The sequence below is a fragment of the Cynocephalus volans genome, chromosome 1 (assembly GCF_027409185.1).
Source record: "Cynocephalus volans isolate mCynVol1 chromosome 1, mCynVol1.pri, whole genome shotgun sequence".
Lineage (NCBI taxonomy): Eukaryota > Metazoa > Chordata > Mammalia > Dermoptera > Cynocephalidae > Cynocephalus > Cynocephalus volans.
In genome coordinates, this window is record NC_084460.1 from 284,943,537 (window position 1) to 284,968,583 (window position 25,047).

The 25,047-nt window shown below is 39.4% G+C and overlaps 1 protein-coding gene and 1 pseudogene across 3 annotated transcripts in view; one reads left to right on the top strand and one right to left on the bottom strand.

The window, feature by feature from the left end:
* Positions 1–25,047, bottom strand: part of EPHA4 (EPH receptor A4) — a 132,569-nt gene that overhangs the window by 72,262 nt on the left and 35,260 nt on the right. The window lies entirely within an intron of this gene.
* LOC134389507 (transmembrane protein 256-like) lies at positions 24,286–24,608 on the top strand (annotated as a pseudogene).

Below are 25,047 nucleotides of genomic sequence, written 5' to 3' on the forward strand. Positions count from 1 at the left end.
ACAAAATTGTCATTGTGCTATTCTCGGCAGCCGCGTTAACACATTCTTTTGTCTTCAACTACATTAGACCATGTTATTAATATTTCAGGATTCTTAGAAAGGCTCTCTCAAAATATAGTAGTGGCTTTTCGCACACACAGCCATTTTGCTGCCTACATTCAAAATGACCTACTAAATTGATGGTTCAGTACATTTCTTTGCTCTGTGTGGTGCACAGCCCTCTGGCTTTGGTACATAAATGTGTAAGTACATTCAGCATTTATTCACCACTTGCTTGCATCTTAAAATTTTCCCTATCTCTTTCATTCTGAACAAAACCCCTACCAGCATCGACGCACATTATTTCTGATCATTCTCTTTTAGGTGAGAACTGTTACACTGTATTTTTGAATACTAATGACTTTGTAAGCAAGTTTGTAGAGTCCAAGGCCCACCCTCGAGAAACATCTTTCTCCTGCATGCTTTCCAGGGAAGCTTCACTAGATGGGGTACAATATGAATGGGCTCCTTACTTGTCCTCCTGAATATGCCATTGTGAGAAGATTAGTTCACATGTGCAATGCAAACTTTGCATTCAATTCCTTTAGCTTGGCCTTAATTTCATTGGCTCACCTACTACCACAACAAGCTTGCATGTTAAGAGTGTTCAGTAAAGTTTCTTTGCAGGATACTTAGACATAATTACCTTTCATTAAAAACAAAAACTTTTAAAGGTAATGTAGTGTCTTTTGAATTTTTTGGTGCATACATGTGTGTACATGATGGTGTAGTGCCCAATTTAATGAGCTGATTACACCTACTCTTTTAAAAATATTCTATATGGATGGTTATAGTCATTTTTCTCCTTTAGAAATACAGAAAGATTTACAGTACCTATAATTGTCTTCATATAGTTCATTTTTAAAACTACTTTAGTTTGTAAAAGTAGCTAATAATAGCATTGAGTATTTATTGTATTGACATGCATGATTTCAAGTAATTGTCACAATATTCCTATGAGCTTGAGGCACTCTCACTATTCCTACCTTGCAGATGGAGAAAGTGAGGGTTGTAAGTAACACGCCCGAGGTCACACAGTTGAGTGGTGAAGTCAAGCATCTAATTCCAACGCTTATGTTTTCCTAAAAGTTCTTGTGTACATAGGGTTAAGTCACACAGGGTTAGGGCTGACCTTCAGCAAAGACGTGACCAGGATATAACGGAGGGGTGGGGTAGTGGGGGTGGTCCCAACCTCCATTTGCCCCCCAGCTTATCTGTGAACCCACTTTCCAGTTTAGGACACTCCAGAGCTGCACAGTGAATAAAGTTAACTAGTCACCGCTTGTGGTTCTAAGCATTTGAAACGTGGCTGGTCAATGGAGATCAGCTAAGTGAAAAATACGAGGGGACTTGAAAAATTTTATGAAAATATAGAATTAAAAGATAATATGAATCTTTCCGTGAACTTTTCGAAGATCCCTCATACATACCATATTTCAAAGACTTAGTATCGCCAAGGGTAAAATATCTCAATAACAATTTTTATATTGACTACATATTGAAAGCAATAATGTTTTAAATATAGTTAAATAAATTATATTGCTATAATATAAAATATTTTTAATATTTTTAATATATTGCTATATTTAATTTCAAATTTTAAAATGTATATAGTTTTCAATTTGACTATTGAAAACCCCAAAATGACCTCATGGCTTGCATGATATTTCTGTTGGGCACTGCTGCTCTAGAGACTAGAGGATTAGGTGTCCGCATGTGCAGACACTCAAAGTGCTGGCGGATGTTTCACAATCACACAAGTATCTTTTTCCAACACCTGCCCTGAGCCTACCTAAGAGAATCTGATTCACTTCTTTAAGTACTCCTCTCAGCCAGCTAGCTAATTTGAAAAACCTAATTTGGGCTAAAGTACTAACAAATAGACATTAATGGGGGGTTAAAAATTACCTTGCCAGGTAACAAATTTGCATTTTAATAGACAGTCTCCTGAGGTCAAAACTGAAATTCCAACAGTGACTCCCTAGGGGGAATTTGAACCATTTATGCAAACCAGTCCCCAGGAATATTTGGCACAGGGAGGCCTGGAGTTCTCTCCAGCTTTATCAGGTGGATATGATATTAGGCAGATATTTCCAAACAGGTTCCCTGGGGAACTCTGCCTTTAATGGACTGGCTACATAGTACATCCAATATCAAAGATTCTTAATGACCATTATCGAATTAGTTCTCTGATTAATTGTTCACTTGTTAGACTGTTTATTATATGAATAAAGTAAGAATAAATGATGGGAATGGAAAACTATCTGCCAAGGAGGGTTGCTGCTTTGAAGTTTTTGTAAAAGTGTGCAAGCCCCAGCCATATTTGGGGAAGCTGTGAACATTAATGAATAGATCCCCCATAGTACAGATGGGAAAACTGAGGCAGAGAGGTTAAGGATTTGCAGAAGGCAGGGTGGTCTTCTAACCCAGGCAACGTGGCTTGAACTAATATGCTACAGACCTCTTATCTCACTTTGCAAACCTACAGGATGGAGATGGACAATTGTTACAGAACTATGAGTCTCTGTCATCAGGCCTATCTGATTCTATTCTACTCACAAATATCAGAATATGGCCAAACACTGACACATCCAAGCTGGCCAGATCACCTGCATTCCATGACTGGTTTTACCGCTATGTGTTGAGAATAACTGAAAATCGGATTGTTGATGGGAACTTAAAGATGATCTCATCTGACAGTCAGTAAACATTTCTGTAAAGAGCCAGGCAGTAAACAATTTAGGTTTTGCAGGCGAAGAGGAAGATATCATGGTACTTATGTAACAAGATAGAAAACAAAGTTCCACAAATTTTCTTAGTGTTAGAATTCAAAATATAAAAGTATAATTAAGTACATTTTTTGTAATACAAATTTACTAAATGAGAGTAGAATTTCTTATCGGAGAGATAATATTTCACTTAATTGGGGTTCAAAGAAAGTGTTCCCAGTTACCAGATCAATTGCAAACATCATCTACAAAAAACATTCTTAGCTCGCAGATCACACAAAAACTGGTGGCGGGCCGGATTTGAGCTGGGACCACACTTTATGGACCACTAATGTAGTCCAACATACTCATTTTCAAGACAAATGACTTGTCCACAGTTCCTCTCAGAAGCATGCCAGAATCAGTCTGAAATTCATGGGTTTTTGGTCTCTGTTACCCTGCAGGGCCTCCTTAAGTTTCAAATGACAACGTTTAATAAAGATCACTTTCTTACCATTGCTAGGAAAGAGTCAACTTTCCATCAGAGCTCTCTTACTAGAAAAACTGACTCGACTCAGTTCTTCTATAAGTAAAAGCACTTTTAAATTTATTTTCTTTTCTTGATTAAATGATGTAGCCTGATTTAGGGCATATTTCTACCCCACTTTTTTGGCAATTTCTTTTAAGCACTTCAAATTTCTGCAATTACACATTATAGTTAACTGTAAATTTACATTGTTTTAGGGTTTTTCTTTCCCAAGAATCCTGAGCTTGAACTGTTTTCATCTATGAAATGAAAGAATGACACTGATTTTTGGGGGGTTTCTGAGCCACTAAGAAACACCGAGCAACTACGATAGCAGGCAAAGTGCTGGCTTTACCGTCTGCTGTGGAGATTGGTTTACTCCCAGCACCAACTCAGAGATAAAGGCATAGACAAAAAGGTCTAATTGTAACCTAAACTCTAGTTTGGGATGTTAGTTGACTGAAGAAGAACCTTTAGACTAAAGGATTCAAATTCAGCAAGAATGCTAACCTCCTAATCAGTAGCTTCTAATTTTCCTTCCTGGACTCTAGCATCTTCCTTTTCCAACTCAATCATGCATCAGAATGACTTGGAGGACTTGTTAAAAGACCAATTGCTGGGCTTCAATACAACTTTATGATTTGCAGGGCTTGAGAATTTGCAGTTCTTACAAACTCGCAGGCTGGTGACAATGCTGCTGGTCCAGGGACCCTACTTTGAGAACTACTGCCCAACTGTAAACAAATCTGACTCTAAGTAAATTCATCTCAAATATGCCCAAACCACTTCATCCTTTTTCCAATGCTCAAATGCTACAGGGCCAAATTATCATCAGAAGAAGTAATTGGTTATGGAGTTGGATGAAGTCATGTCAGAAATGTGACATTTTTGAAATATAAAGAATAAATGACTTTCTTTTGAAGTTTAAATTATTTTTCAATCCCATATGAATATCCCCTGTAATGCTTACAATGTTATAATAGAAAGCCTGGAGCAGAATATCCTTATAAAAATGGATTGGTCCAAAAGAAAAAGGAAATGAAATAAAGCTCACACACAGAACTCTGTTAAGCTAAAGGTTACATTGTAAAATTTTAAGGAAACTTACTGAACTAGTGCAGTCAGCCCTCATATCTGTGGGTTCCTCATTCTCCGATTCAACCAAGCATGGATAGAAAATATTTGAGGGAAAAAAAAAAGCCCACAAACTTCCAAAAAGCAAAACTTGAATTTGCCAGATGCCAAGAACTATGTTGAATCCACACAAATGAAGTGATGAATAGGCTTAGTATTAGATATCATGAATAATCTAGAGACCATTTAAAGTATAAGGAAGGATGTAGTATGTAGGTTACATGAAAATAACTATGCCATTTATATAAGGGACTTGAGCATCCATGGATTTTGTTATCCAAGGGAGGTTTTGGAACCAACCCCCCATGGATTCTGAGGGATGACTGTACTATCTCAAATAAGTTGTCCTCTGATATCAGTACTGTGAACTGATTACTGTTATCTTTTGACGCTGTCTCATAACTGTTAAATGGCACAATTAATTCTTGTTTACTTGGATTTAGAACACTCTTCTTCTGTTTTCTGGATAGTAAGTCCAGGATGATAAAACCCGATGGCTTTTAAAAATTACTAGTTAAACTTGATTATTTTGGGATTTTTGGTGCACTCTGGAAAAACTATTTTCCAAAAGACAGTTGCAAAACTAAAAATTCAAGTCTGTCCTATTCACACAAAGGTTTACTTTCTCTAGTAAACATTTGAGTAATCTGTTAAAGATGTACTGAGTTGATTTGAAGGCTGATGCTTTTCTTTATTATCACCAACGTATTATTTTGAAATGGTTTTAGGTAGAGACAGAAAGGTTCAGATAAAATTGAAATTTCATTTTGATTACTTAAGTCAAGTTTATAAAGGAATATACGAGACATCCATTTAGAAAGACTAAGATGTTTATGACAGGCATTTTATAATCAATAACTGCAGAAATGTAAGCAAATAATCACAAAAGGAATAAATAAACTACAACAAATCACTGGTTATTGTCAATCCAACAGTTATACTCACTGTCTAATTTCTTAGGCACTGCATAAAAATTTGCAGCAATGGCAGTGAAGGACATAATGGGAAAGGTCTGAACTTAGGTCTGGAATCACAGAGACCTGAATCTGGGTCTCAGCCCTGCCATTTGTTAGGTGCATGAACCTGAACAAACTATTTAACTATTCTGAACTTCAGTTTTTTAATGTGCCAGGCTGATGTAATGAATAAATGAGATAATACACATGGGGATAAAGCAGCATGTCGTGTGTATAGCTACTCACTAAAAGGGTAACTTGCTCTTTCTGTAATGTGGTGTAACTGGCTGCAAGAGATGACAATGAGGATAATCCACATTTTTAAAAATCTTAATTTTTTTGTTATTTGTTTAAATAAGACTAAATATAATTTCTAAAACACTATTGGATAATTTATGCATTATTCTTGTGTTTCTTCTGTTATTAACATGAAGTAGAAAACCCAAGATTGAATTCTGGCATATAGCGCCTGCAGCTTAGTGTCTATAGGCAACACAGGTATCAGCTAAAAACTCATTTTTATTTTAAAAAATCTGGACAAATTTTTAAAATTTAATAAATTTGTGGGTTGGGTTTTCAGGGTTTCTTCTTTCCAACAATAGTTTATGATCCAAGCCATCTCCTCCAGCAAGCCCTAGGTTTATCTTATTTTCTACTCTCCATCTCTTTCTATTGTTTTATCTTGAGATAGCTTTCAGAAAAACAGACAAGGGGGAAAAAATGACAAAAAGTATGCTGAAAATTGATTTGCTCTTTCAAGAACAGAATGCAATAAAATCCTATAAATAGGTGGGTAATTCTAAAATGTCAGATGAAGATGCTTTTCACATAAGATGCAGTAAATCCTCTAGAAGCAAACTCACATAAAGTCTGATAAATTTAAATTAACCCCATAAAAGTTACCAAACACAAACAAAAAGAATGCAGTGGAGAGAGAACTTATTTTCCCATCTTGCCTTTAAAGCAGACAATCTAATTATTTGAGGAGCTATTTCTCTTTGGTGAATTTGGAGGGAGTGAGTTTAAACCATAGAAGTCCCAAAGGAGACAAAATTCAACTAAACACTGAAAAAAAGCAAATTAATTAGCAGACTCAGCACATTTATGAGACCTAATTCCATTGTCAGAAATGGCTTAAACATATGTAGAAAGGTAATGGGAATGAAGATGGCTAACTCTGATCTTTGTAGCTCCAATCTTTGACTAGTAAATCTTTGGTTCTTTCTCATCAGGGCTCCATACAAAGGCTATTAGGGCTCCAAATTTGCATGGAAGTGACTGATAAGACAAGCAGAGAAATTCAGCATTTTCGAAAAAGACACTATGCATTCTGTTCTAAAGCCCAGAGGTTGCTACCAAATTTGACAAAAGTACTGTTAGAAACTTTGATTTCGTTTGATCATTGCAGTTTTCTCTAAGGTGGGAGCTAATATGAATTTGTAATAAATCACAACAGAGCAGTGTTAGAAACAAATGGGTAAATTATTTCAACTAGATAAAGAGATGATAATTTAAAAATAAAAGATAGCACAGCAACCTGTAATCAAAACAATTTTTTTTAAATACTTGTTTTTCACTAAAGAAAGATCCCTTATTTCTACTTTAATGCTTGTCCCAATTCTCCCACTTAGGACATTGAAAATTTGCTATCAGGAAAAAATAAATAATGAATTTTAATATTACCTTGAAAAATAATTTAGAGAAACAGTCTAATTCTCAGAGCTCTACAAATTCTGTGAATATTTTCCCCTTTTTCTCAAAAATTCCACATAAAAATAATTATGACTTTCTTTTGTAAACTTTAAAGAAATGTTACTTTGATGGTTTTTCAACTTATTGATCCTTCTGAAGATACAAATTCGAGTAGACTAAGCAGTACTCAATTGAATGAGTCTATAATACTGTTTATAGGTCATAAAAAAAAGATGTAAACTTATATGTTTGCCTAATATGTTGAAGTTTTTATTAGGAAAGGAAACCAACGGAAGCTCAAAATCACAAATGACCACAATGTAAAGAAAAACCAAGAAAAGCAAATATTTTAACATGAGCTAAATGCAGAAAATGTTTAATCACTTTTTAAAAATGAATCCCTGCCTCAAATTTAAGCATGAAATTGCTGAAAATATCTGGAAATACTTCTGAAAGATTTAAATAAGTGCTGCCATATAAACTATCAATCCTCACCACTGACAGCACATCAATCACAGCCAGTGCATGCAAATCAGGAGCCATTAACACCGACCTTGATTACTCACGACATTTCACAGAGCACCAGGCTTTTTGATGAGCTGCTATTGTCCTCCTCACCCTTTGATATTTAGGGTACATAAAGACTGGTGGTTCATTACATATCCACTGATTACAAATAACAGGTCAGAGCACTGCATAAAGGAAGCAGCTGCTCTTTTCTTCTCCCACTCCTCAACACTACCCCAAATGAATTTCATACATGTAGATTAGCATTATTATGTAAAAATTTCATCCATTACTAGGTATGTGCATTTACTCATTCATTGGGCCATTCATGTTTTAGCAAACATTTATTAAGCCTTTACATAATAATAGAAACAGTAATAATGAGAGTGACTATTTATTGAGCACATACTAAGAGCTATGAGGCTGAGAATATGAAGTCTTTAGGGAGGGAGCAGACCAGGGCTCAGTCTCACATCTTAAGGAGTGCTCTCCTGCAGAGGTGCCCACAGATTTTCATGGGGACCTCTCCTAGGCACCTAACCCAGACTCTCTACTTGCAGAAGGAATTGAGTAGAAAAACTATCTGCAAGAATAGGTGACCCCTGAGTATCATCCGAAGATAAAGAGTTTAGCCAGGAAGCATTTGAAATACATAATAGTTATCGATTTCAAACCAGGAGCAAATTGCTGTGGTGGGTGCTGCTGGTATTCCGCATACTGATTTAGGCAAGGATCTTCTTTTTCAGGGGATTACAGCCCAACTGGACACATCAGTGGTCCTGTTACTAACTTTACATATACCCTATACTTACTCAGTTTCTCTCTTTATTTAAAAGCAAAGGCTGTAAGGAAAACTGGGAAAGAATGAAATATGTTCTGAAGCCAGGGCCAGACCAAGCAAACAAGTGTTAAATAATTATTTGATGAACTCTGGCAGCATTGTGGTCATTGTCATCCAAACAACTTTACAGCCTGAGTTGTCACAAAGCATGATTTATGTGAATCATGATTTATGCGGCTGAAATGACTGCACAGATAACTGCTCAGTGTGCCTTTTCTTTTTTGTTATGTTGATGGAGCCTGAGGATCTCCGCCCCCCCCCCCCCCCGCAAAAAAACGTTTTTTAAAAGACTTAATTCCCCAATGTTACAGTTATTAGCAACGCATTAATCCTCTGCTGAGGTTTTTAATCATGAGTCCTCTCACTTTTTAAAAATTACTGTATAGAGAATTTTTGAAAAGGGAACTTTAAAATTCTTAGTATGCATGATAAAAAAAGTTATTTATATTTAACAGATATGACCCAGTTAAACATCTGTTTTTGGTATTGTATATAGCGGATTAATGATCTTATGTAACTGCCAACATTTAATATTATATGTGTTTGAATATTCCAACATTGCTTATGTCTGAAGAGAAGAAAATAAAAATTCTCAAGGAGCTCCCTGAAGAGACCTAGTCTAGACCAAGTGAAATTTATGGGAATCTGCACTGTCTGTGTTGCAGTACAGAGGCAATCCCAAGAAATGTAGCAAAGACCCACAGCCCAGACACTTGGGATAGCATTGATGATATTGCTATTATACCCAATAGTGCTAGTACCAATCCACCTTCTCCCACCAACTCAGTTATGTTTCTACAAGCTGGGAGATCTGAAAATTTATTTAAGCTACCCTAAACTCATCAGCTTGATGGATCACTGTCCCAAGAAATCCATTTACATCGTGCAGAAATATGCAGTGTGAAAAGAGAGAGCTCATCTGCAACCACCTTGACAAGGATGACCTGGCAACCTCTGAGGGCTTACCTGTGAGCTGTCTACAGGACCACAGGCACAGAAGGGAAGGGAGGGGAGTTGAACTCCAAGTACATTCATGGACCTGAACTCCAAAGCACTAGGACAATTTTCTTGCTTCCATTTGATCTCATCTTTAGAGCACAAAGGGCTAGTCTCCAGATCCTCCTTGCAGTATGGCAAGTTGGGCTGGTCCCACCTTCAGGGGCTCTGGGAGGTTCTGCGGAAAGTGCTCTGGCAGCCTCAGCACTCTGTCATCAGTTTGAATTCATGGGAAAGGGCAAGATGCCAAAAGTGCTTGCAGGTGAATTCTTTGTCCCTTTCAAGTGCATCTGACTACACTGATGACTTATAAGAGTGTTTTGTCTTTTGTCAGGAAGAATTATCAGTTAGGTCATTAAATCATTTCCAGATACAAATTGTAAATCCCAAACAGGAATACTGGGGAAACGTCAAGTAATACTTGTCTATCTCATCCCAAATATTAAACACGAGCAATCAAGATAAAAATTAATATTAATAACAAAAACAAGACCACGATGCTGACTTGTTTCTAAAGGGTTGGGTCATGAAGGAAGAAACTGTGGAACAACTGCCTTTTTAGAATATGGACAGAATAGAAGCCAGAACCCACCTATTTAAAGAAAGCAGGAGGAAAAATCAGGGTTCTTATCAGACACAGAATAACTGCACACCACTAACAACCTAAATTAATCTCAGATGTACAAAGTCTTTATTCCTCTCAAATGGATCTCAAGACCAACCTTCAAACATGGTTATAAACAGCATGGGAAGTTGAAAACGTTTTCTAGAATTCTATTTGCAAGATGTAACCTACATGGATTTAAGGAAAATGGTTTGACATCTCTCAGCTAATTACTCTTCCTTTTTTAACATCACAAAGCATTTGAAATCATTTTAAAAGTGCTTCCAACCAGCCATTAAAAGTTGATCACTTTTGTGTCCGGGAAAACTGAAATTGTAAGAAGATCTGTGTTTTATTTATTAGAATAGGAAATTATTTTTCCTAGCCCTGGGGCAGAAACATTCTGAAAGAGGCTCAGATTTGAACGGGGGGAGAAAAAGATGAAGTCATAAATCCACCTTCAGAAAAAAAAAAAAAACAGCATCAAAAATTTTGGCAGGCGGATGATCACCTCCATGAAGCTGTTTTCCTCAAGGCTATGTTAAGGTTACACTTGTCAAGTCAAAAACACAACCACCGAGAATTCATTCCATGCATATGTAGAAGGAAAGGGAGTGAATACGGAAATGCTAGGACTGAGAGCCAAGCTATGTGCGGAGAACACCTGGACTCCAGTCCTGGCATTTACCAATTTAAGGTCTCTAGGCCTCAGTTTCCTTTGAGGGCACCAGATTAAATAATTTAAAATATCTTTTTAAACCTCTAAAATTCCAAGTCTATACTATTTCAGTAATGGACTCGATTCTGAAATAACCTAAGATGTTTTAATAAACACCAAAGCCCTTTACAACTTGGTTCAAATGCTATTCAGCAGATTAGTCCAGTATGCGTATCTTTCCTTCTTGGACTGGTGTGGGCTCATCCACAAATTCAGCACCTGAGCTCAGCCACTTACCAGCCCTGGGACTATGAGCCCTGGGACTGAGTTTTCCCCAATAAATTCATCACTTCAAACTCTTTGTTGAACTTTCTCTTACCTGTGTCAGCTGAGATTTGCAAGTGCTCCTGCACTCTTTTTGCCACTTACTGAAAACCAGGTCAGAAAAAAGAATGAGGGAAAGAAGTGTCTTTTCTCTATGGTGTCAAGATTCATTCATTCCACACGTACTGCTTAGCCCCTACATCTGCCTGACATCGGGACAAGATGACAAGGTCTGTGCTTTCTTTCATGAAGCATACATTCTAGTGGTGGGGACAGAATGTAACAGGAGAATAAAACTGGGGAGGTGAAAGAGATTGGAGGTAGGGCTGGGAAAGTGTTTCTCAGGTGACTCCTGAATTGGAATCTGAGCTTAGAAATGGCCAGCAAATGTGAAGGTTACACGTGAAAAGCATTCAAGGAAAAAGAGAAAGTTGCAAAGGCCCTGTGGTGAGCATGTATTAGAGACAGCCGTTAAGAGGGCTGTGGCTGGGTGATGTTTCAACAGGAAGGTCAAGTCTGAGACCAGAGAGCCATCCTGGACCAAGCCATAGGCCCTTCACTCAGTGAGGAGTTAGGTTTTATTCTCAGTCTGGCAATATGATTTGCTAGAGATTTTCAAAAGATCCCTGTGGCTGCTGGTGGAACATGATCATAGGAAGGACTAGAAGCAGGGGGACCAGTTAGGAGGCTGTTGAGGTCCAAGGAGAGAGGTCACCTGGACCAGGGTAGAACAGGTGGAGCTGGGAGTCGGGTTCCAAGTCAGTGACATAAGGGATTAACTTTGCTCTTCCCCAGTGCCAAGATGTTCCTTTAAGTGGACTTAAGATTCCAAACAAGTGACATAAGGAGCAAATTTTGATGTTCCCCTTGGCTGTATCCTTCCAAATGAGTCATGTCTAGATCTACCTGAGGAGACTAGGCCATCACTTCGGCAGCTAATTACAGCTCAAGAACGCCTCCCGCATGTGCTACCACAGCAGCCTTTAGGAGGCTGGTGACCAGGCCCTGGGTCCTGACCACTCACAGGTGGGCCACGCCTTGATAGCTGCTGCATGACAGCACCCGCTGACTCTGAGGAGCCAGCTGAGGGGCCAGATTCCTGAGCGTGATTCAAACCGGAACTGAGAGCAGCTGACGAGAACTTGTCAACAGCGACAAGAGTCAATGAAGAGTTACTAGGCTTCAAGTTGACATTAGGTAGCTGCTGGTGTGGGCAGCACTGCGATGCTGTTCAAGTGACGTCTTTCCTTTCCTGTTGCTTCACAGTGCTGAGTTGGACCTCACTGGAAGGCAGCAGCTAGCTAGATGGTTTCTAGAAAAACTGATAAATTGAGTGGATTTATTCAGATCTGGTATTGTTCATGCCTTTTTTCCTCCTGATTGCTCCCGCCCTCATAAAGCCTAGTCCTTACGTTCCAGTGCCAAAGGGTCCTCATCTCCTGCTTGTGATAAATGAGAAAACTCCCCTGACACCTGTAGCCTTGGTGAGGAGTTCTCTCTCTTACAGACCCACTCTTTATCCCCTCCTTCTGCACACCTATAATTCAGTAATGACCTGTGTGTTTGGAGATCTATTGTCCATCTCCCTCTGTAGAACACATGCCTAGCTCAATAGCAGCAGCAAATATACCTATCCTGTTTACTATGACATCTCTAGCACTTAGTACAGTATCTCGTAATGGTACCTGCTCACTACATATATGTAGGCTGAATAAATACATGCATGCCTGAATGAATGAATGAATAATAACACATTTGCCTTTAAATGTTAATGACCATCCCTAGAAGTCTGGAAATATAAGGCAACTCAGACAACTCCTTGCTGTGAGTCGAGCTGTACAAAGATCATTTCAGGTTGACTTTCCTGTCCCTATATTTCTTGCCATTGTGACTTGGATTTCCCTTCAAACAGACTCGCAATAATACAGGCTTTGCTGGAAGTTGCCAAAAGGGAAACAGGACAGTCCTAACACTGGCGGGCAAGAAGGTTCTGCTGGTAATACTTAAAGGGTGGGAAGAGTGGGGGAGGCAGAAATTTAATACTCTCTTGCTTGGGAGCACACATCGCCCAGAGAGATAGGAAACCGGTGGTTCAGATCACCCAACAGAAAATGAATCCAGAAAGAAGAGTAGTGCTGAAAAGTAAAAATATTTAGATATGAATAATTTTTAGAGGAAAGATAGCAGTACAGGTTGGAGGGACGGGGTTGGTGGGGGAAGAAATAAGTCATATCAAAGGCAGCCTTGGGAGCTCAGGCAGATAGGTTGAGAGATAAGTCCCTGGCTGGGTTAGTCACACCCTCCCACATACAATTCACTTGGCAAAGGTTCCTTTACTAACAAAGCAAGCACATGTTTTAACCAAAAAACAGCACAGCATAACAGCTAGAGTGCCTATAAATATAGTTTTAAAGAAAAATTTTTTGTAAAGCATCCAAGGTGGTTAGAATAGAACAAAACATAATTTGTAGGAAATCTGAAAGTACTACTGTCCTATGGCCACAAAGGAAGCCCAAATTTCCTCACTGCACTTTAAATGATGCAGTTTCTGAAAAGGGGTGTTTAGGCCTTGAGACAGAGACAACAGAGCTGCCATTAATCCCAATGCACTGTGGAGTGGAAAACAGATGGTAACTCCAAAGTGAAATTCCAAGAAAAGGAGAGAGATAGAGGACAAGACAAGTGACAGTGAGAAAACCCATTTCCTCTTCTTCAGCCTCTTAAGGGTAATCCTAACAGAATTTCTTTCTTCTGCTGTAGCTATAAAGACACCCTACCTAGGAGACTTTGGTCCTGGATTGTATTATGGCTGCTGGGTCTGCCACTTAAAGTCAATTCTACAGCTAACTATCCCGTAGGAAGGGAGCCTCTCAGGATTTAGGAATAAAGAACTTAAAAAGACCTGTGCATAGCCGTAGAGCGACCAAATTGGCCTTTCAAATGCAAAACAAGGAAACATTGTAAACTCACAGCCCAAATAAACCAAAGTAGTGTCCCTCCCAACAAGACCTAGAGTCCCAGCCATGTCCTTTCTCTCTCTCTCTGGACCAAGATGCTTTTATCTCCTCTGTAGTTTCTCTCTTTCTCTGTCTCTCTCTTTTCCTCTTTTGCTTCATCTCCCATTTCCCTTACAGGCCATTATCTAAATTCAAGATTAATTTTTAAATACCCATTTTGTGTAATGAAGGAAACATGATGTTCATGCTGATTGTGTCATTCCTGTGTTTAAAACCTTTCAATGGTCCCCACTGTGTATACCGTAAAATTCAAAGAGGAGAGTTAGAGAAACTCAAAGTTCCCCCACATCCTCTTGCCCTGATTTATCCCTCACACACCCTACACTTCCATCAAATCAGACTGAGTACCATTTGTCCTCACTTGGATTGCTCTTCGCACATTCCCAGTTACCTGCCAATAATGAAATTGTAACCTCTCTTCAAAGCCTAAAATTAGCCACCACCTCTTCCATCAAACGTTACTGTATTCGGAAATCCGAATTCAAATTTATTTTTGTATACACAGCACTTCTGCCTTTACATTTACTTCAACATATATTTATTTCCTTCATTATCCAGCAAGCAACTGGTAGACCCAGAGTATAAAACTTATCCCTTCTAACACACACACACACACACACACACACACACACACACACACACAGTACCCACTATCTTATCATGAATATAATAGATGTGTCTTTAGGAATTGGGAGTTATAAACTTAATAGCCAAGTGTTTTGAGACTTTCGGTTTCAACTTCTCTGCCCCCAAATCTTGTTTTTGAAAATTCATGTAGTCTCTGATTTTTCCCCCTAAGAGTTTGTGACTGAACAAATGAAGGTTATCATTCTTGAAATTTGTGTCTCATAATACGACATCAGAACATTTTGATGAAACCCCCTCAACAGTTGCACGTTTAATGTGCAACATCTAAAATAGTACACATTGACCAAAGGCGACTACACATTCAATAATTCTTTAAAATATACTTGCATTTTATTAACCATAGTAACACCTGTATCCATTTAAAATTTCCTATGGGTCATGTTTTATTACATCCCACCCCCTTTGATATTTTTAAATATACATACATATATATTGTTTAAAATGACTATTTGAAGAGATTAAGGAATTCTAATTATTTCATGCACAGCAAGGTTTGGTCCATGTAGTGTTAACTCAGAGACATCTTGTAATAATTTCTTCCTTATTGTCAGCCCTCAGACTCTACTACATACTGTTGTGAGTGTCAATAAAGTAGCTATTGCTTGGCCTGACTTTTACAGCCAACTTCACTCCAAATCCGCCCCTCAGTAAGGAAAGAATGAAAGCTCTGTCCAAGACAAATGCAGCCTCACTTCTGTTTAGATGTTACAGGATATTAAAAAAAAAAAAGTGGAATTGAAACTGGCTTTAAGGTTTCTAGACCAAATGCCAGAGACAGTAGAGATACTATAACCAACATAGGGAATAGAGGAAGAGGAGTAGGTTTTGGAAGGAAGGCTATGAGGTCCACTAGAGGGACATGAGATGTTTGAGTTGAGATGTCCAGGAAGCAATTGGAAACAAAGGTTTGATGGTCAGCATGACCAGAAGTAGAAATTGGGGAAACATCCGCAAAAAGCAAGAGAGTCACAGGAGTGGATGAGCTGTAGATTCAAGATGAAGTTCAGGAAAGAACCTCGCAAATACATTTTTCAGAGGCGATTGTAGAAAAAGAAATTAAAAATGCACAGCAGACAATTACACAGAGTAAGAAGAGAACTAGCATTTACAGAGCACCTGCAGGGACTAGGACAGGCACTTTAAGTATGTGTCCTCATTTAATTCTCACCATTTTCTCTTTACATAGATGTTGCCAATTGTGCCCATTGTACAGATGAGAATTTCAAGGCCTTGTGCCACAAGTCAAATGCTATATTCACTGCTGATGGAGATCTGAATTTCAAACTGTCAAGGAAGGCGTCAAGGAGGATGAGGCCCAGGAAGACTTTTGGACAGTCAGTGTCAAAGATGCTTGTAATCTTTGACAGCAATACCAGGGGAGTGACATGGATAGAAGCTAAGGTGTCAGATTGGTCCAGTTGATAAAGTAAAATTAATCAAAAAGTTAAATTGCATAGGTAGTTAAAAATACCTATGCAATGACCAACCTAGAAATGATACAAGGTAATAGATTTCTCTCACAAGGCAGCTCATTATTACAGAAACTTAAACATTGGGTGAAACTGGGTCCTTTGAAACCAAACTGGCATACCCAGTAAAACCCCACTTTCACCCCAAACACGGCTGTAGCAGAGTTTTCCACGCTTCATTTGCTTATGTTCTATTTTCACAAGTTTTTACCTTTTGAGATTCATTATGTTCTTAATACTTTAATTCAAAAGCTAATACCCCTGGCCATAAATCAAAGGTGACAATAAAAATACAATCCTAATTTTTAATTTTTTTAAAAACAGTCTATTACCATGCATAATTTGAAAATTCCAGTACCACCAATTATGCATCCCTACCCCCCTCCCCTGCCACTGGCAATAGCTCAGGTAATAAGAACAGCAAGTTACTGGGGCTCTCCGTGTGCACTCTCATTAAGTCATTTGATCCTCCCAACAACCCTAAGATGTATGATCAATTGATTAACTAATTTATTTATTCAACAAATTTGTTTGGTACTTAAGTATGCGTCAGACACTGTTCTAGGTGCTAAGGATAAAGCAAAATTCCTTTTATTAAACTGATGGAGGGAGAAGGGAGTGGAAGTTCTGAAGGAGAGAAAAAAGAATAAGAAGATATATTCTAATTGAGAAAACTGAAAAACTGAGGCACCCAAATAATGCTTGACTTGCAGAGGGCAATTAAATGTTTATTAAGTGGTGGAGTGGTCAGATGTGGAAAGAAGGGCACCTGAGTGAAGATTTCTGACAACTTCTATATGCTGCCTCCTCTCTAGATGGTAACTCCACTTCTTTGCACCAGTACTCTAAAGTAGATCAGTATTAAACCCATCAGCTACTACCTGAGTACACTTTAACGTCAGGCTTCTAGATAAAAGAAAATCAGAAAAGCAAAACTTGCAAAAGCATACTCACCTACCTACAGTCAATAAAGCAAGTTGTAAATTAAATGTATCTTATAATGACCAGTGTTTGTTTTCAGGTCTTTTTGCTGAAATGAAAATGCGGGCAATGGTTAGTCCATGTTAAATTTTGTTATAAGTCATTACAAACCACCAAGTTAGACTTATGACCAGTCTTACATGAGGATGAATGTTACCCAGGAAGCACAGTTGCAATTTCCTAATGAAGCCTACGTCAAATGAGAAGGCAAACTAGCAAAAACAAGGAAGATATTGTACTTAGTAACCTTTCACAATTTACCAAATGCTCAACCATCTACATAAAGTTGAAATATATCCAATGGCTTTACTCAAGCCAGGAAGACACAACATATAAGAAACTTGTACTTGGACTTCTCAATACTTACAACATATCAAGCGTCAGTTCAGATTGCTAGATGCAGCCTGGACCAGTTGTCACACAACTGATGTTTATTAGCATCCAAAACCTTAATTTGACTTGACTGCATTTTATGGCTACTGCCCATGAATGAAAAGGTACATGCTTATATTTAAGGTGTTACCCAATTTAGAGATTGGAAACTAAGTTTTCTGAGTAAGATCACATTTTTTGAACTCTTAAGTTCTCAAAAAATATCCTACCTATATTGCCTCATTTACCTGGAATGAATACCAGGAGAGGGGAAAAAAAGGCAAATTTTATAAAGCTATAAATATGTAATTTTATAGCCTCTGAAAGAGCTTACTATTTTCAATGATCACCAAATTACATGCCCATGATAGAAATTTCCATTTCATAAAGAATGTGATAAAAATTGATGATGTAAACTAGACCAATCTGTCAAGTACTGCAGCATTCACAATGGCCTCAGGGCAAAGCAGTTGCAAGTAATCTGTCCCCGCAATGTATATGCAGAGAGGACATCCATTATGCTGCATGCAACTTCTCATTTAGGGGGATGAAAAGTGGCACTAGGCTCAATGTACAATGTATATATATAAGTTAAAAGGTTAATTTTCTGACTTGTGGTCTGGATATTAAAGCTGTGAAGGAAAGCAAGTCATCATATGCTCTGTAAGTTACCTTTCAGTTAAACAAGATAAGGGAGGTGAGAGCGGGATACATCCTTTATTTAGCTCCATTAGTTCCAGCAGTTGGGACTCTCACAGTCTTGCCTTTCCCATGTTTTATCAGTGGAGGAAGAATTGCCCAGTGGTCAGATGCAGACTGGGCAGTCAGACAGACTGGAATTGAATGATGGTGCTGTCACCTGAGAGAAGTGTGATGTGACATTTAACTCTCAGCTGTGGCTTCCTCGGTGAAATTAGATTGATATTATATGAGAAATAATGAGAAACTGCCCACAATGTACTTGGCATAGTTATCAATATATACCACTACTGCGTGCCCTGAGGTCCTGTCCAGGAAACACAAACTTGGAGTCTATATCCTATGTATAGAAGTGTTTCTTCCTGAAATTGAGATTTGCTGAAAAAAAAAAAAAAAACTGCCAAGAAAAGAGGGAAAAGTTTCCAACTAGTTAAATGGCCAAAGCAGGAGTTAAACTGAAGTTTATCACATTCCCAAAATAATTATAACTAAAATGTATTGAATAAGTATGGCTCAGCATTTTACAGACATAACCTTACTAAATACTTCAGACAACTTTGTGAATAAAAAAACACATTATCCCCATTTTAAACTAAGAAAACTGAGGCATGCAGAGTTAAGCAATTGCTTGAGTACACACGGCTCATAAGTGGCGGAGTCAGGATGTGAACCAACGCAATGTAATTCCAGAACCACAGGCATCATCATGCATGCTTCCAAAAACTCTGCCTTTCCCCTAAGTGCTCAGGGAATACTAGAGTGGAAAAATTCACACACGCGCACCTGTGCACACACAGGTTTAAAATGAGAGATATAAAAGTCCGAGTCTGCTAGTTTGTCTCTAGAACATAAGACAATAGGGCCGGCCCCGTGGTGCACTCGAGAGAGTGCCACCGCGGGTTCAGATCCTATATAGGAATGGCCGGTGCGCTCACTGGCTGAGTGCGGTGCGGGCGACACCACGCCAAGAGTTGCGATCCCTTACCGGTCACAAAAAGACAAAAAAAAAAAAAAAAAAAAAAACATAAGACAATAAACTAGAATGTGAAGGAAATTGGATGAATTCCATATGCCCCATCTTCTCTCGGTTCAGAGGATTCTTATTAATAAAGCCGTTCTACTCCTGAGGCCCTTCTCAGCACGGAGAGCGCCTCTGATTAATGGCCATGCACACATGCCCACCTGCCCAGTCTCTCACCAGAAGACGTTGAGAGGAAGGGAACAGAGAAGGAGAAATGTAAAACTACGACACTGGGAAGAGGTAGCTGAAATGAACAGACATAACTCCTCAAAGACGCCCGGGACATGTTGCCATCTCTAGACTGAGGACAACAATTCAGGCCCACAGGACGGAGGCTTCACAGTCTGAGGTGAAACCCACTGAGAGTCCCCTCTCCTTCCCACCTAGCCATTTACAGCTGGGTAGGGTGGCCCCCACCCCAGCAAGGGAGTCTACCTGGGTCTGCTTGACACACAGGCGCGTTCAGCATTGTAGACCCTGGGGGAAGGGAGCCTCCACGCCTTCTTAGGACCACCTTCTCAAATCCTTCATCAGGATTCAACACAAAGTTGTCATGCATCAGTCCTAAAAAAATCAATGGCTTACCTATTCATCTCATCATGGCCTTCAGAGGTAGATATGATTATTATTACCATTTTGCAGAAGAGGAAACTGAGCACAAAAGATGAAGTAACTTACCTGTCACATAGTTAAATAATTGGTGGGGCAGGGTTAAGACTGGGGCAGCCTGACTGCAGAGCTCACGATGTTGGCTACAAACCCCTCCTTTGAATATTTCCCCAATTTCTGAGGCTCATGAGCAGAGACAAAGAAATTCTTTCACATATTAAAGGTGTTTATACATCTTTCCCAGGCCCCACCCCTACCCAGGTACGCCCCATTTCCCCTCCCCTCCCTTCTCTGCACACACATCCCAACAGACAAACGTTATCTGTTGTTTAAAACACAGAGCTGTGCCTGTCCTGTTCTCTCCTGTGTAAACGCAGCAAGATTCCTGTAATCCATAGTAAAAGTCCGATAAGAGTCTCTTAGGTGAGAGAGCAAACATATTAGCTTTACAGGAAAATGTAGTCATTGAGTTAAAAATACACAGACTAAAGGAGAAAGAGTGACCAGCACAAAATAGCAAATAGCTGCCTCGCTAAGCTGCCTCCCTACTATAAAATCTCCTATACAAATAATCCTATTTCCAGGCTGGATAACCACCTTAACCAAAAGTATACATTAACCAGTAGATGCATTAACTCCCCCTGCCAAAAAAAATTCAAACAGCCAATTAAACTTTTTGTCTGCTCACCCACATACAACTCCAGCTACCATTTGCTTTCTTATCCTTTTTCTCTTTGAATCACCTTGGCCAAGTCTAAACACCTTTTTCATTATAATATGATTATCTGATTCTTGCAATGCTTGTTTGCAAAACGTTTTCCTAAACAGTACCTCATTTAAAGAACTGAATCATCAATACAACCCAGTAAAGGAGTAGTTCTCCTGCTTCCCAGATTAGGAAACTGAGTTTCAGGGAAATTACCCAACCAGCAGAAGGAAGAGCTGGATCTTTTGATTCTAAATCCAATGCCACTCCCATCCCACCATTTTCTGTCCTTCCAGTGACTACCTCCCCACCCACTCTTTTCTTCCTAGCCTTCTGGGTCCTATGCTCTCCTGTGCCATCACCAAATATGCTACATCCCAGATTTTAAATATTTTTCAAATGCTCACACAACTAAAGTCATGTTCTTAGCCTCTCTGTTCAATAAGCTCTCTGATGCAACCAGATAAAGAACCAAATTAGCATTTGTAGTCTCAAATCAATCCAAAGCCTGGGTCATAAAAAAATGTACACATATGCCAATAAATAAATAAAGAAAAATAAAATACTTTGAGAATAGACACAATATAGTAATAGTGGCTCTCCATGAGTAATAGGATTTTGAGTGATTTCCTTTACTCAAATGTTTTATTTGCTAAATTGTCTATAATAAACACATATTATACTGTTGGACATCAGGGGAAAAAAATGTTAAGCAATGAAAGTACTGAAAAACCCCAAGTCTCTTAGGAAGGAAAGGGACTGCACAGCAGGAGTCTGGTCCTGCCCCGTCCTGAGGAGGGCTGTGGAGAGGGACGGGTGGAGGTGGCGGCCACCATCACAAAGCACAGGAGGGAAACTCCACAGATGGCTTCCTCTCTCCACCAGGAACTGTGACTTCTGGGAAGCGGCCACCCCTCCCTAAGGGCTGCCAACCCTTTCCACACCTAAACATGCTGACTTGTACCAACAGAGAATGCCTATCCTCTAAAACATGTTTAAAAAATTTTTGGATCTGGGCAGAGAGGGAACTGATTATGCCACAGACAGAGCTAATTATTTGGATGCTTTGAGATCCCCCTGGTATCAAATCTGTGACTCCAAATCCTCAGAGAGGTCATCACACATTATCTTTTAGCCAAGACTTAAAAACAAGATTTAAGACAGTGCTGAAGGGCATAATCTCTTTTTTAACTCTCACCCTCAGTGACATTCCTGATGCAGCAAACACCAGCCTTCAAGGCTGTGAAGGTTTCTAGGCGCCACACCACGGAGCATTTAAACACTAACCAAACAACCGTTTTCCCCTACATAGGAGGAAACCCATGAGTATATTTTCCTCGACTTGAAGACAGAACACTGGTAACAGAAAAGGTGTTTTCATGTGTGTGCTGTTTTCATATGAGGAAGTCTGACCTACCACAAAACTGTTCATGAAAAGAGAGAAAAACAGATTCAGAAAGCAAAATTATTTCAAATGTTATGTTAACCGAATATCAAAATAATAAACACCAAAAGCAAACAGTCCAGTAGGGGCAGGTAATAAATTATAATACATGTGAGGATTGGACCTCATTAGGTTTGAAAACAGGAACGCTGTTGCACAAACTGGCTATTACAACAGGGTTCTCCCTCCCTGCTTTTTTTTTTTTTTTTTCCTCTTAAAAAAACTGGGACAAAGCCCAAATTTTTTACAACGTAATTTGTTTCCTTATTGTGCATGTCTCAGCAAGTTGCCATCAGCTGTTATTTGTTACTAAGGATCTGTGTAAACACTAAGGCGAGGAGACTGACTCATGCCTCAGACCAGGATGAGAAAGGATGGGATCACACTGTCACTTTCATCTGCAGTCATGTTCAGTATTATCCATTAGAGAGGAGATGGCACTTAACATTCTCTAACATGAAATATTTGAGCACAGCAGGAAGCAAATTCTAGAATGGAACAAACCAGCAGCAGGTAACCACGGTGGCTGAAGGACTTAGGGATGGGTGACTACCTGGGTTGGACATGAGGCTGGAGGTAACTTTGCCAAAGAGCACAATCCTGTTGGAGGGCGCAGGTAGGCACCCTTCTTGGGAGCAGAACAACCACCAGGAAAAGCTGCTAGGCTATGAATTCTTCAATCTGAGGGCTGTGTATGGTGTGGGAATAGGGACAGAGAGAACTGTGTTCTCTAGCTTCATGGGGCATATTGGTAGTCCTGTCCCAGCCAAGTAAGGGAAGAATTACAGCAGGACACAGTGGTCTTCAGGAAGTCAGTGCTTTTTGCAGTCCAAAAAAAAAAAAAAAAAAAAAAAGGGCAGCAAATCCTAGACTGACACTCAGCCCCGATTCAACTACTCCATTGTGTTGTGGGTAAAGGTGATTCTTCAAGCATCCCTGCTCCCTCCAAGTACAAAAGTCCTCCCAATACCACCTGCAAGTGGCTGGAGACACAGTAGACACCTCAAAAACCTGGGAATTGACTTATAATGACTGATGTAGAGTGACATGATCAATCAAATACACCCAGCTACAGTCAAGTTAAGGAACGAGTGAGTTAGAGCACAACCGCTTCAACTGCAGCAAACGTGTTCTAAGACTACTCAAGAAAGGAAGGACAAGAGTTACTACTAGAAAAGTCTGACCCATGCTTAGTATTACACTGCTGGGTTTATTAGTCTAATACAGATTAATGCATTAACCACTTCAGTGCCTCTGAAATACTGATCATTTCTTACATTCTTCAAAGCATTAGAACTGTTGCTGCTTGCAAAAGCCATGTGCATTTTTTGAGCTTAAAGAAGCAGCATGCCTGGAACTCAAAATCCTCTTCCAAGGAACTTATGCATTTTATAATTTTTACAAAATTCCTGGCAGTCCTTAGGTGGGATTTTCATGGTAATCACAAATGGAAGTAGAACAACAAAAGATATCCTAATTAAAGATTGAACCATGACAAAAAGAGAAAATATGCAAATCTACTTCCTATACAAATAAGCACACTTGCCTTTCCACTCAGGGCTGATTGTGGACAGTATCCTTTTCCTCACTGATGTATATAAAAAGCATTTTTGCTTTTTTAAAGAACAAAACCAATATAAAGAGGGTAACAGTGCATCCACCTATCTGTATCACATCTCTCTCTGGTCTAAATAATTTCTATGTTTCTAGATATAGATAAACACTTTATCTATATATGTATCTTATTTTCATTTTTTGCATTTCAGCTATTCAAACTCAAACAGAATTTTGTGTCTGTGCAAAGGCCCTGGCTTGATTTCTCTCTCAGAGAGGCAGAGAGTCTTCTAAGACAAATGTTTGCTGAGCCAAGGGATGAATAAATGAGGAGATACATTGCGCTGAATTTCCCAGTGAGAAGGTGTCAGGGGCAAGCACCTTAAGCTACATAACCAACCCCCTTTCCTTTACCAGGGGAGTAGCCAGTGCTCTTCCAGAAGGGGACCCACTGAGACGAACCAAACACATGAGGGTGTTTGCAAGGGGGGAATTTCAAACCCTGGTCAATTGTCACAGAGACATTTCAATGCATCCTGTTGAAAAATGAGAAAACACTGATCAGTTGAGATTTCACAGTCTAGTTCTGATTGCTGGACACTTGAACTTGCTAAGCAGGCACATGAATTAACCAAATTTCTAGTCATCAGTAGGGCAAACTATTCCCTTCTAGTTCCTGCTCAAGGAACCAACATCTTGGAGGCATTCTATGAGCTTTGAGACGGCCAGAGTCAAAGTCAAAGAAGCCACATCAAAATTGCCTGTTAAAGATCCACAGCTATGGTTGGGCCAGGGGCTGCTTTCCCACATCTGGGTGCCTTGTCTGGAACTGGGGCCTTGAGCTTGGACTCCTAAGGGGCACATGAAACTCCCAGATGCCTATTGGAAAGAGCTCTCTGACGAGGCCAACAAACACCACTTCCACACAGCTGGCCCTCTCAGTGGCCCACTGCAGAAAGCCCCTCTGGGCCAGGTTACTGCCAGCCTCTGGAACTACCTTATTCTTCCAGGCTCTGAGTAGCAAGCCAAACACCCAGACTGTGGCCCCTATAGGCAGGAGCCTGCTACTCTTGGACTGGCTTGCCTTGGCTCTCTGTGTTTAATTACTGGGTTTTCTGGGTAATTTTTTGAGAGTTGCAGAAGGGAGAAGATTAAAAGAGAAAGGCAAATAAAAAACAAAAACAAAAAAATTGCCTAGTACATTTCACTTGAGCCACACCAATGGCCTTGGCATATAATCTATGGGAAAGTTACATTTAACAATGCACACGCACTATAATAAATCCAGTGTTTATCCTACCATCAGGCAGCTTCACATCTCCAGACACTTGCATTTTGTTGTTGTTGTTCAAAATATGTTACAGCTCATTAAAAAAAAAAAAAAAAAATGTTACAACTCATCATTAGCATGGCCTGTCTCCTTTTGAGTTGGTTTCTCTATTTCTGTTTGTGGTCCTCTGCGAATATTTGAATGAGGAAGTGGACAGTGGGAGTAACCACTCCACCCGCCCCCTTGTGTATCAATAAAGGATGCAGCTGTGC